This window comes from Phyllopteryx taeniolatus, chromosome 1 (genome assembly GCF_024500385.1).
Source record: "Phyllopteryx taeniolatus isolate TA_2022b chromosome 1, UOR_Ptae_1.2, whole genome shotgun sequence".
Classification (NCBI taxonomy): domain Eukaryota; kingdom Metazoa; phylum Chordata; class Actinopteri; order Syngnathiformes; family Syngnathidae; genus Phyllopteryx; species Phyllopteryx taeniolatus.
In genome coordinates this window covers 34,643,954-34,658,765 of record NC_084502.1, presented here as the reverse complement: position 1 = coordinate 34,658,765, position 14,812 = coordinate 34,643,954, and positions in this window count along the sequence as shown.

The following is a 14,812-nucleotide window of genomic DNA, read 5'->3' as shown; positions in this document are numbered from 1 at the left end:
TGGAGTGGTGATGGGTAGGCTGACAGATCATGGACCATGATGTTCACAGATGACATTGTGTTCTGCAGTGAAAGCAGGGAGCAGGTGTAGTAACAGTTAGAGGAATGCACTGGAAAGGAGAGGAATGAAGATTAGCCGAAGTAAAACAGAATATATGTTAATGAATGAGAGGGATGGAGGGGGAAGAGTGAGGCTGCAGGGAGAAGAAATTGTGAGGGTGGATGACTTTAAATACCTGGGGTCAACAGTTCGGAGCAATGGTGAGTGTGGTAAGGAAGTGAAGAAACCTGTCCAATCAGGTTGGAACTGGTGGAGGAAGGTGTCAGGTGAAGGGCAAAGTTTATAAGACAGTGGTGAGGTTAGCCATGAAGAGATAACAGGAAGCAGAGCTGGAGGTGGCGGAAATGAAGATGTTGAGGTTCTCTCTAGGAGTGATCAGGTGGATAGGATTAGAAATGAGCTCATCAGAGGGACAGCCAAGGTTAGATTTTTTGTAGACAAAGTTAGATAGAGCAGATTCCGATGGTTTGGATACATCCAGAGGAGAGATAGTGAGTATACTGGTAGAAGGGTGATGAGAAGTGAGCTGCCAGGCTTGAGAGCTAGAGGAAGACCAAAGAAAGGTTGATGGATGTAATGAGGGAAGCCAAGAAGGCAGTTGGTGTTCGAGAGGAGGATGCAGAAGCTAGGCTTACATGGAAAAGGATGACGTGCTGTGGCGACCCCTAATGGGACAAGCCGAAAGGAAAAGTAATACATGCATGTGTGTGCGTGTGTGTGTGTGTGCATGTGTGTGTATCCATCCATCCATCCATTTTCCGAACCGCTTATCGTCACTAATGTCGCAGGCGTGCTGGAGCCTATACCAGCTATCTTCGGGCGAGAGGCGAGGCACACCCTGTACTGGTCGCCAGCCAGTGTGTGTGTGTATATATATATATATGAGAGTGTGTGTGTGCATATAATGTTTACATTTATTTTCAGATAATTAAAAATGCATAAAATAATGTCAAGTGAGAAAAAGTTAATTGATTTGAGGTAAGCGATAAATTGTGTAACATGGAAACATGCATGAATTGGAGACGCTAAATTGCCCGTAGGTGTGAATGTGAGTGCGAATGGTTGTTTGTTTATATGTGCCCTGCGATTGGCTGGCAACCAGTTCAAGGTGTACCCCGCCTCCTGCCCGATGAGAGCTGGGATAGACTCCAGCACGCCCGCGACCCTAGTGAGGCGAAGCAGCTCAGAAAATGGATGGATGGATGGTTTATTAATGCTGCTTATAAAAAAAAGAAGACGATGCCTTTACTTTTGTGCTCAGTTTTGGAAATTACACTTGATTTGAAGAGAGGGTATGTCTGATGGAAGGCAGGATTAAATAGGATCCATATCCTCCATCTGTATCATCTTCCTGGAGATTGATACCTGGAGCAGGTAAGATCTAAACTATGCAACTAAATATGCATACAATACATGCATAGATTCTACCCGGGTAGCACATAGATGTGCACTCAACAAACGGACGAACATTGATAATCAGCTGTGAAGGGACACTAAGATATATCTTTAATTTATGATGAGGGAAAATTTGATTTAAATTGTCATTCTGCTTTTATAAAATTATTTAAAATAAATACATCTGTTTACCTTTTGCACTAACATGTCCCTCGCTCCCTGAATACAGTAGTGAAGTGTTGCTCGTATTGATTTAGATCATCATTATTGTGTCACCTGTACCATGAAGGGTAAATGCATGCCTAAAGGGATAAAAAAATAGTGCATATGGTGCACATACAGTATTGTGTTGTCTACATAAGCTATATACAGTAGTTAGTGTAGTGTTGTCGTCGATAATGTGGTTGGAAATTGTAGAGCAGCATAAATAGCACAATGTCCATTCATGTCATGTCACTCTTCAAGGTTAAGCTTGTGACTGACAGGCCCAGATTGCTCCAAAATTCAGTTTGAATTGCATGCAAACTCTATAACAAACCAAGTTTTGATAAGCTTTCCTGTAGCAGTTGAAAATGAACACATTTATGTGACAGCACAACACACTCATGCATCTCTGCTAATTACGGCAAAATTGATTTGCCTGCTGCCATTGGGTGAGGCTGAAAACTTGCCATGTAACTAACATCAGCCATGATTTCGATCGGCACAATCCACGAAATTGATGGACTTGGAATGAGAGCTGCTGGCTACTGCGTTACGTCACAACCAACACCACAACATGATACATTGCGAACGGTTGCACTGCCAAGTTAGCGCTTGTTTCTTTCTCCTATTTAAACAAATTAGTGACTTCAATATGAACCTTCAAGATATAGAGTATAACGGCTTAAATAAATATTTAACATGTCACCATTTTTCTCACTAAATATACTTCCAAAGGTGCTATTGACCTGAAAATTTCAAAAGATGTTGGGAACAACCCAAATAATCCATTCATACATCCATCCATCCATTTTCGAAACCGCTTCTCCTCACTAGGGTCGCGGGCGTGCTGGAGCCTATCCCAGCTGTCATCGGGCAGGAGGCGGGATACACCCTGAACTGGTTGCCAGCCAATCGCAGGGCACATACAAACAGACAACCATGCGCACTCACAGTCACACCTACAGGCAATTTAGAGGCTCCAATGAATGCATGTTTTTGGGATGTGGGAGGAAACCGGAGTGCCCGGAGAAAACCCACGCAGGCACGGGGAGAACATGCAAACTCCACACAGGCGGGACCGGGGATTGAACCCGGGTCCTCAGAACTGTGAGGCTGACGCTCAAACCAGTCGGCCACCGTGCCGCCTCCATTCATACAAAGAAAGCATAAAAAATAAGATCAGAAATTAAGTTGTGTGTAATAATATGAAATGACACAGGGTGCTGGAAATCTCTCGTATGAATTTTTTTGACAAGACAGGACTCTAGAGTGCAGCTAAAAAAAAAACACACAGCGTGTCTAGCTATACGGCCAGCCATTTGAGGAAGAGGGGAAAAAAACACAACTTCGTGAAGAGGGGGTGGGCAATTTTTGTGAACAGTCCCTGAGTGTGTTTTATTTATATATTTTTTATTTATCTAATATATTTATTGTTCTATATTACAATCCCAATGTTCTATATTCTTTGATTTAATTGTTCTTTAAAAGGATGTACTTGCATTATTATGCTCTAATTTCACTATTTGAGTGGCATCAAAAATGTTTGTTGTGTGTTTTTGGGAAAATATATCGTCCTTAAAAACTTAAAATGAAAAAAATAAACACATAATATATTGAGAAACAGAGAGCAATGGATGACAAAAATATTGTACAAACATGAAAAAAAATAGATATGAATAAGCTGCCAACAAAGGCCAGCCCCTTTGCTTATAAAGAGCTGTTGAAGCTCAATACCCTGCAATTTAATAACAATTGGAATGTACCTTAGAGAAAACAATTTTAAAAAAGGATTCTTGAAATGCAGGATGAATACTTAACTAACACTTGGGGCTCTATTTTAATGACTGGTCGTTGTTAACTCTGTGAGGAGGTGGGTTAGACCCGGTGTTGGTAATTTGGTGGACTGTCGTACCCCAGCGCGTATAAAAGAGGGATGTCTGCACTGGTGGGGGCATAATTACAATTGACTTCAAATCATCCACCGCATACATGTCTGCGAGATTCGCATATCTGTCTGCCTGTGCCCGATCAAATTCACCAAAATCACATTAGACAAGCTCCACCAAAAATTTTGCAAGCGTAAGTTTACACTGACTTTCCACCACCAAATTGTCACGTGCCAGGCAAATGTCAAAGGACACACCGTCGTTGTACCCAGCTTGGCCCAAACCAGTCTCCCAAATTGGCCTTGCCCTTGCATGAAAATCAAGAGACACCAGTTTTTGCACTGGCGCAGATGCGCAGTCAACGAAAACAGAGGCCATGCACTTTGAGAAATCCTAGGTTTGTACTATTTGGAAATCAAAATTACATCAAGAAAAATGTGCCTTAAAAAAAAGTCGGGTCGAACCGTCATATTGCATGGCGCCAAGCAAGACAGCAGCATTCCTTGTTCATTTGATTAACTTTGCATTCTGTGGTTTACTTTGTCTTTGACTTGATGTGACACATACTGCAAAAAAAAAAAAAAAAAAAACAGCAGCTTCAGAAATTGTTGTTAAGAGAAACTTCAGTGTCGTCCCAGCCAGTTATGATTACACTGAACAAAAACCATTTCTAACATTAATGCTAGATTTGTTAATTAGTGTTGAACATGTGCAGACTGGTCACTGATGGTATAGTGATACATTTGCCTGACTTCGGTGCAGGCAGCGTGTGTTCATTTCCCACTCAGTGACGGTGTGAATGTGAGTCTGATTGGTTGACTGTCTTGGTATGTGCCCTGCGACTGACTGGCGACAAGTTCAGGGTGTCGTCTGCCTTTCACCGGAGGTCAGCTGGGATAGGCTCCAGCACCCCGTGACTCTGACTAGGATAAGTGGAGAGAATGGCTGGATGTTCAGACTGAGCCACTTATCGCTTTAATAAAATGAATAGGGTTAGGGTTTTGTTGGAATCTTTGTGAGGAAAAAAAAACTTTTTTCTCAGCATTTTCAAAATGGACAGTGGACGACTGGTTAGCACATCTGCCTCACAGTCCCTAGGACCGGGGTTTAAACCTGTGTGGATTTTGTATGTTCTCCCCGTGCCTGCGTGGGTTTTCTCTGGGGTTCCGGTTTCCTCCCACATCCCAAAAACATGCATGGTAGGTTAATTGAAGACTCTAAATTGCCCGTAGGTGTGGATGCGCGAATGGTTGTCTGTTGATATGTGCCCTGCGATTGGCTGGTGAACAGTTCAGGGTGTACCCCGCCTCTCGCCCGAAGATAGCTGGGATAGGCTCCAGCACGCCCGCGACCCTAGTGAGGAGAAGCGGTACAGAAAATGGATGGATGGATGAATTGTATTATTTTGAAAAAGAACTCTTTAAATTCACTGCCATTGATGGCTGTTGAATTCAAATATCGATGTTAACGTGGAGGACTGGCAGTGAATGAGTTAAATGTTTCATTCCTTTTGTTTGGGGGGGAGGATCAAGTTATTTTCTTTTTTCTTTTTTTATTCCCGAGTGTTACACTGGCCAAACAAGGATTCATAGAGGAAAAAAAGAACATTAGTGTGTTTGAAAGAGGTTAGTGTTTACTGGCTTCTTCAACACATCATTTGCAGAGAACCTCTTGATGGTTTGCCGTCCTTGTCACCCTGCTGTTTTATGATGAAGGAGAGACAGATTACAACAGCAATCAGGGTTGGCATGTGTGCAACTATTTCTGACAACACTCTGTGGTTAGTTTTCATGTCATGTTTGCAGTGAGTTTACAGGCCCACAATGCCAGGCACTATCATGCAATTCAGGAAAATGTTTGGCGAAAGAGGGTTATATCAGTCGAAATAGAAGGGAAGAGGTTGTAGATAGCAAACTAAGGTTGTGTCACATATCTTAATGATATCTCTGCATTTTCTGCTTATCCTCACTAGGGTCACGGGTGAAAAAAAAATCATCTTAAAAGTGAATATTATTGCTTGCAATAAAAATAGTTTTTCTCTCAATGACAATTTTTGTGTTTACGCAGCCTGGCTTTTTGATTGTGATACGGCACAGGTGTCAAACTCGCGGCCTGGAGGCCAGATCTGGCCCGCCACATCATTTTATGTGGCCCGCGAAATCAAAACATGTGCGTCGACTCATGTTTCTTACTGAAATACCAAAAATAGAAAATTTTCTTCACTTTTAATAACATTGAGATATTGCAAGCATTTTTTTTTGTTTTCAATCCCCCTTTCAAAATAAATGGAATAATAGTTGAACAAACAACTTTTTACTGGTACATCACATTAAGGTGACTAAATCTTGTGTCCTTGTCGCTATCTCTTTCCAGTGACCCAGAAAGACATCACATCCAGGGGCAGTAGCTGTCACTCAAAACAAACTAGCCAATGAGCATGTATTCCTAATAAAACCCACCCGTCCGAGAGGTTTGTTCCAAAAATCACATGCAAAAAGCTAGGCAAGGCAAGCACAGAAGCCGTATCACACTCAAAAAGCCAGGAAGCGCAAACGCAAAAAATATTATCATTGGAAGTACTAACATTTACTTTTAAGATGATATATTTTTTTGCTTGCGTTAGATTATATCTCTCAGTCTTATTTTTGACTGAATTCAAGAGGTTTTCTTTTACAGTCTTGTTTTTTGTTTGCGATGTAAGAGGTTTTGTTTGATTCTTTTTGGCATAGATTGTATTCCGTAGCTTTGTGCATACATGGTATTAAACAGCTCTGTTTGAGAACACAGCATTGGATTGTAGATTATTTTTTTCCACCCCATTGGCACCGTCTTCATCCGTGGCTTCGTCCACCACCTTTTAGTGTTTCTCTCATTGTATTAATAGTTTCTGCAACAATATTTTTGTCATCATTGATTTTTGTTTCTCATTAGTATTACATATTTTTTTGTAATTGCTGGTTAGTTTTGTGCGACGACCGCTGGTCATTATTGTTTTTTGTTCTGCTGTATTAATTTCTGTGGTACACTGTTTGAATTAAATTTGTGCAAATGGCATGGAGCTCAACACACACTTGATGGCTGTGTGCGTGACGTGGAACTAATTGGAATAATCGAGGTAATGTACTGTATTTTTGGCTACGTGGCAAGTACATGCTTGTGAAGACCACATCAAGATACAATTAAATGGGCAAAGGACCCCTGCTATTGAAATAAATTATGCAAATATACCACTGGGGTTCAATGCTCTTATCTTCACACAGGTCTTACTTAACATTCAACAAATGAAAAAAAAAAATGGGGGTAAAACAATTATGTTCTGTGAATAAAAGAAGTGCAATGGGAGGACAGGCTGATGTTGTCATCTTTAAAAGCATGAGATGTTAATTTTTCTGTTTTTGTTCTATTACTATGTTACTAAGTAGTTAAATTAGGTTATCAGCAGGATTACGCAAATACATCTATTTAGCTGAAACCAAGTTGAGCGGTGCCACTTGGATTAAAGAAGAAGTCGTTCACAATTCACTGAGATCCAATCATTTATATCACTTTTGGTTTTTATCTGCTTTAATATAGGCCAAGTGGGTAAGAGACCTAGAAGAACCAACAAATAACAGTGTGGTGAAATAGAAACTTGTTGGGTGGACCCAGTATCGCTAGGTTTTTATGGACAGGGAAGCTTAGCAATAGTTGGAGATGCAATAGTTGTATATTTATAGCCTATCTACCTCTATAGTTATAGAATATTTTGATTTTAATATTTTGAGATTTTGGATAAATCACAACTCATTTTTAAGTACCTAAGACAGTAAAGGAACAATATTTTTATTTTTATTTTTTTTTGACGTTTTCGTCTTTGAAACGTCGTGCTGAGGCAAGAGGTTTTTGCCATGTTTCAGTTTTATCCCTGGGGTGTTGCTCCAGCAGTGCACCTGTCACAAATTGACAATCAGCTGCTTTTTAGGGGCAGTTGTGACAGCAGGCAGCGTCGGACTATTCACTTGCTTGAAGCCATACTGTTGCTCGCAAATACTCACTTCTGTCCTGAGTCTAGCCTCCACTACTCTTTCCCATAACTTCATTGTGTGGCTTATCAACTTTATTCCTCTCTAGTTGCCACAGCTCTGCACATCGCCCTTGTGTTTCAAAATGGGCACCAGCACACTTCTCCTCCATTCCTCAGGCATCTTCTCACCTGGTGGAATTCTGTTGAACAAGCTGGTCAAAAACTCCACAGCCACCTCTCCTAGATGCTTTCATACCTCCACAGGTATGTCATCAGGACCAAATGCCTTTCCATTTTCCATCCTCTTTAGTGCCTTTCTAACTTCCCCCTGACTAATCATTGCTACTTCCTGGTCCACCACACTTGCCTCTACTATGCTTCTTTCTCCCTCATTTTCTTCATTCATCAACTCCTCAAAGTATTCTTTCCATCTATCCAGCACAGTACTGGCATCAGTCAACACATTTCCATCTCTATCCTTGATCACCCCAACCTGCTGCACATCCTTATCCTCTATCCCTCTGTCTCGCCAACCTGTATAGATCTTTTTCTCCTTCTTTAGTGTCCAACCTGGCATACGTCATCATATGCCTCCTGTTTAGCCTTTGCCACCTCTACCTTTGCCCTACATCGCATCTCCACGTCGTCATTTCTCCTCTCCTCAGTCCTCTCAGCGTCCCACTTCTTCTTAGCGAACCTGTTTCCTTGTATGACTTCCTGTACTTTGAGGTTCCACCACCAAGTTTCCTTCTCCATTTTCCTACCAGAAGATACACCAAGTACTCTCCTGCCTGTTTCTCTGATCACCTTGGCTGTGGTGGTCCAGTCTTCTGGAAGCTCCTCCTGTCCACCGAGAACCTGTCTCACATCTTCTCGAAAAGCCGCACAACACTCTTTCTTTCTCAGCTTCCAACGCATAGTTCGCTGCTCTGCCTTTGTCTTCTTAATCTTCCTCCCCGCTGCCACAGTCATTTTACACACCACCATCCCATGCTGTCTAGCCAGACTCTCCCCTACCGCTACCATACAGTCGTTAACCTCCTTCAGATTACATCGTCTGCACAAACTCTAATCCACCTGCGTGCTTCTACCTCCGCTCTTGCAGGTCACCTTCTATTTGTCATGCCACTTTTTGTTTGTTAGTTCCTTTTTTCCTCCCTCGGGTGGTGCAAGCACTTTTTGTTGTGTAACTGATCTATGTGCCTTCTGTTTAATAAATCCAGTTTTGTGCTTTGATCTGAGTCTGCTTCTTGGGATCCGCATTCACGGCTAAGTTAAACTAGGTGTTTGTTTGTCTAAAAGACTATTTTGAGCTTTATCTGGTTCATATCTCAAATCTGATAATTTTGTAGCCACAACCACAACTTTGTACCAGGAACAACTTAAAAAAACATATTATGCATATCAAATGCCAGTTGCAGCCCAATAACAGAGGCAAAGAAAAATGTCTCTGTCTCCTTCATTCTTATTTCCTCGAACCACTGCTTCTTATTTAGGCTTTCAAATTAGGACAGAAAACCTTGCCATGAAACTGGCTGTCCTCAGCCTCAGCTGTGCGGAAGCCTACATTCCCACATTTTTATTTTTGCAGTGCTGGACTCCGCAGTCCTCCTACAACCACTTTGATGTTGGTGCTGTCAGCGTAAATTGTATTTACCAGTATAGCGTTTAGATGATTTGATGTTATTGTGCTGTAGATTGGAAAAAAATGTTAATTCTTACCTTTCTCGCTGATGAAAACTATCTGTCTGTCCCCGCAAGCATCCGCGTATGACAGTTTCCTCATTCGCTTCCTCACGTTGTTGTGATTGGTCACATGTTGATGTAAAAAAAAAAGAGCCACTGTGGTTGGCCAAATGTTTTGGGAGGGGAATAATTTGTCAAGCTACTCTGCTGTAAATAGTGGAGAGTTGGCAGGCTTGGTTATGGTCAACATGTTGGAAATGTTGAGGAAACGGTGACTGATATAAGAAATTATTTGGGCGGGTTTAAGAGCGCGGCACGGTGGGCGACTGGTTAGAGCGTCTGCCTCACAGTTCTGAGGACTGGGCTTCAATCACCGGCCCCGCCTGTGTGGAGTTTGCATGTTCTCCCCGTGCCTGCGTGGGTTTTCTCCGGGCACTCCGGTTTCCTCCCACATCCTAAAAACATGCATGGTAGGTTAATTGACGACTCTAAATTGCCCATAGGGGTGAATGTGAGTGCCAATGGTTGTTTGTTTGTATGTGCCCTGCGATTGGCTGGCAACCAGTTCAGGGTGTACCGTGCCTCCTGCCCGATGATAGCTGCGATAGGCTCCAGCACGCCCGCGACCCTAGTGAGGAGAAGCGGCTCAGAAAATGGATAGATGGATGGATGTTTAAGAGCAATTTAGGGGGTACTAAACCCCCCTTAAAATTGGCATAACGACACCACTGGGTGTGGCAATTGGCACTCACTTTTTAACGGGAATTGATGGTGGGCACCTCGAACCAAATATATCAAAAGTATAGAAACCAAGTTGGTATCGGACCGATATTAGTGTGAGGTTGAAAATGTAGGACGCGCCGCTTCTGTCTCATGGCGCAGCAGGCACACTTTGCTCCTCCTCCCCCCTCTTGTGTTTTGATGTTGTGACGTAGCAGCCCGAAGCAAGCTCAGGTCCGACCGCCCACCAGCATGCACGCAACGCATGCATCCACAGAGATATGGACCAGAAGAAAGGCAGAGAGAAAGAGGAGTGTCGTGCCTGTATTTTGAGGCTGAAAATATCACATTAGCAAGCCCCACAATTTTCAAAAAGGCTGTAAGGTGCAGTGGTAACGCCACAAATTTAAAAAAGCACGTGGAAAGTCATGCAAAAGAAAACAATGGAACAGAAACGGAAAGATGAGGAGAGAAATCCCCCCGCCCCAGGGCCCCACTGGCAGACCCTTAATCTAGAGGCAAAGGTCGTAGAGGCATTTCAGCATGGCAGAGAATATCCAGGTGTGGATAATAGTGATGGAAGTAATATTTTAATCTTCAGCATTCATCCATCCATCCATTTTCTGAGCCGCTTCTCCTCACTAGGGTCGCGGGCGTGCTGGAGCCTATCCCAGCTGTCATCGGGCAGGAGGCGGGGTACACCCTGAACTGGTTGCCAGCCAATCGCAGGACACATAGAAACAAACAACCATTCACACTCACAGTCACACCTAGGGGCAATTTAGAGTCTCCAATTAATGCATGTTTTTGGGATGTGGGAGGAAACTGGAGTGCCCGGAGAAAACCCACGCAGGCACGGGGAGAACACGCAAACTCCACACAGGCGGGGCCGGGGATTGAACCCGGGTCCTCAGAACTGTGAGGCTGACGCTCTAACCAGTCGCCCACCGTGCCGCCTCTTCAGCATTCGTTGATATTAATTTTCAAAGTGAAACTGTTCATTTGTTGCTTTAGCCAACTCAAAAAATATAACTCATGTTAAAGGGACTCAAAGCAGATGTGTTTTGTTTCTAAATACATTATATATGTTTGAAGATAAGTGCTGAAAACATATGCAAAGACATAACAATATAGGGCTGAATCGTTGAGATATAGTTTATATATATATATATATATATATATATATATATATAGTCTTTTCTATTTTCCAATAAAGTTTGTCCTAATTCTGTCCTGGGTTTTAACTATTTGATCATTTAAAAAAGGCAACATCACAAAAGCACTTAAAGGCCCTGAAAATTAATTTAGATTTAGCAATCCGATGTTGCATCTACCTTAATTATTGAAAAGCATCGGTATCGGCGAAACTGGCCCTGTATTTACTTGGTATCGGATCAATACCAAAATATGCAGTATCGCATACCACTAAGTTGGGCATTACTGCCTTTACTGCTTTTGCAGCTTAGTACTTAATTCCCCCGTTATCTGACTAAGAAGGCTATATGATTGCTTGACCACAGATGTGCTCGTTTGCCAATGAAATGGATGGTAGTCGACTCAGCTCGGTATTCACTCCCCGTGATGATGAAACCGAGACTAAAGTAAAGTGACTTTTCCTATCCCGTCATCAGGCAATTTTGTTGTCTTCCACGTAGAACTATTTACGACATCCAGTTGCCTTATCTTCCTCACCCATAGGTTCCATTCATCCATCCATTCATTTTCTATACCGGTTATCCTCACTAGGGTCATGGGTGAGCTGGAGCCTATCCCAGCTGACTTTGGGTACACAGCTAAATTGTGTTTAGACTGGTTGCCAACCAAAAGCAGGGTACAAATAGACAAACAACAATTCACACTTACATTCACACACATTGACAATTTAGCGTCTTCAATGAACCGAACATGAATGGTTTTGGAATGTGGGAAGTAACTGGAGGAGCCGCAGAAAACCCTGGCAAGCATGGAGAGAAAATGCGATCTCGATAGAGGAAGACCAGAGTCCAGATTCTGGATTCCAACCTCATGAACTGTGAGACAGATGTGCTAACCGTGCCGCCTTCCACAGGTTCCGTTGGATTAATTTAGATCTTTTTTTTTTTCAGGAGATTTTTAAAAAGAGGGGAGCACCCACAAACACAAAAAAAGCATTTTTACTCATGGAGGCAGCACTTCATACACTTTTCTCTCCAACTGTGTGTATGTGGTCCTTGGACAAGTCACCAAACACAAATACCCACGACCACCACCATGTCAACAACAATTAAGTATGTGCCAGTTATCAAAAAACTAACACTGTTAACTAACACTAATCTCTGCATCCAACAAAACTTGATGGAGCTCTGCTTACGTTTTGGCTTTGACATGATAGCGGGGATGTCACATTCTTGGGGATGTGGGTGTTGGTTGCCTCGCTGATCATGTCATGGATAGAGAATGTGTGTGGGGGTGGTTATCATATCAAATTAGTCCCACTTTCCACAACAGTAGGGCAGGAGTGCAGAACGCCTCGCTAATGGACAGTCGGACACATTTTCCGAAATATGAAGGTCACTAAAGATTTACTTAATTACGACCAGCCCAGTGGATGACTGGTTAGCACATCCGCCTCACAGTTCTGGGGAGCGTGGTTCAAATCCCGGCCCCGCCTGTGTGGGGTTTGCATGTTCTCCCCGTGCCTGCGTGGGTTTTCTCCGGGCACTCCGGTTTCCTCCCACATCCCAAAAACATGCATGGTAGGTGGATTGAAGACTCTAAATTGCCCGTAGGTGTGAATGTGAGTGCGAATGGTTGTTTGTTTCTGTGTGCCCTGCGATTGGCTGGCGACCGGTTCAGGATTTAGCCCGCCTTCCGCTGGGATAGGTGAACAGAATCATGGTGGCATGTGGAGGAAGAAGCTTTTGATAAGCAAAACTAAAAATACTTGCTGGGTCGTGGTGAAGGCCATGCTGAGAAACAATAGTTACCAGTCGGAAGCGGTCACGTCACAGAATGTCTCCCCGGTCACACGTGCGCTCTCACCTGTCACTGGAACACCAAAATGTCACACTTTAAATGCAACTCATTTAATGTGCTCTGTCATCACTGCAGGACCCTTGTACCTATACAGTATACAGACTCCCCCCTGTGACTGTGTCCAATTATGGAGCAGCACTTTCAGAAAAGGTCATCCAACACGCAGTTTGCTTGTGCATACAGTGCAACACCAGCATGTTCTCCTGTGGCTTCTATCATATTTCTTTACAATTTGATCTTGAACGCCCTAAAGGCGATCCTGTATCGGCTTTTGAGGCTGAGGCTACATTGTACTTTATCACTTTTATTAAACCATAAAAAGATGGAATAACAATCAAGGAAGAAGCGGGTTTCTACAGCGAGTGGACATGGCCGAAAATAAAAAGAGAGTAACTCCTATTCACTTTTAGCCTGTGAAAGCTTATGTTTACAAATTCATCCTCCACGAAATGGGCACAATTCTGGTTCCGAAATGCTTAGGAATTTTCTAAAAATAAATTGAAGCCATTTACTTCTCACCTCCTCTGAGGTTGGCAGATGATGCAGAAGTCTTAGCTTTGCACAAGATGCAGCCGTGTTGTCGCTCAGCCATGTTTCCTGATTTGAGTGGACGAAAACCAACCACAAAATGGGTAGGTTCTTGAATAATGAGTAGCGTATCTAAAATCACAATGACATCTAATTCTTATCCACTCGTTTTCCATGCCTTTTGTCTTTCATTGGCTATTGCATACAATCGACAAAACCGCTTAGATGTCAAACTTAAACCAGGTCACAGATTCATTTTGGGCTATATTATGCAGAAAAAAATTGATTTTGATGGCATGGGACCTTTAATATACTGTATGTGCCATACGTAGTGTACAGTATATTAGTAGCAATATAGCTTGCAATTTACTTATAATTTATTTATCTATGTATATTAGCAGTCTTAGCCAATTAGCTCTCCATTTATTCTAAAAAAGGGTTAATAATTGTAATAAATATCGATAGCGAATAGTACTTTTTTTTTTTTTTTTAAACTGAAGTTTTTATCAGACAGCAACAAAACATTAATTATGTGTTTAAAATGTGGTTTGTGAACGTAAAGGGACGCTGTTGGACACAGTGGTGTAGTAAATGTACACTTTGATGGAGAAGTGTTAAACACAAACGCAACACTGTGGTCCACCTTTATGTGTTACACATTCTGCTGTTCATGACTTTTTAAATGTTTACATGGAAACAATGACAATTATTTTCTGTGGACTCAATGAATAATAATATATCTGATTAATTAGAGGCACTATAATGCATGAATCTAAACTGAATGAAAATATCAGAATTTGTACCTTAAATTACGGTTGTTGCATATAGTACATGAACTTAATGTTGTTGATGTTTATTTTCCATCATGCCACTATATACATAAACATCCATCCATCCATTTTCTTTTATTGCTTATCCTCCTGATGGGTCGCGGGATGCTGGAGCCTATCCCAGCTATCTTCAATTATTCTTCAATTAGCAATTATAGGAATGATTTCATGCCCCGGCACGGTGGCTGACTGGTTAGAGCGTCAGCCTCACAGTTCTGAGGTGCGGGGTTCAATCCCCGTCCCCGCCTGTGTGGAGTTTGCATGTTCTCCCCGTGCCTGCGTGGGTTTTCTCCGGGCACTCCGGTTTCCTCCCACATCCCAAAAACATGCATTAATTGGAGACTCTAAATTGCCCGTAGGCATGACTGTGAGTGCGAATGGTTGTTTGTTTCTATGTGCCCTGCGATTGGCTGGCAACCAGTTCAGGGTGTACCCCGCCTCCTGCCCGATGACAGCTGGGATAGGCTCCAGCACGCCCGCGACCC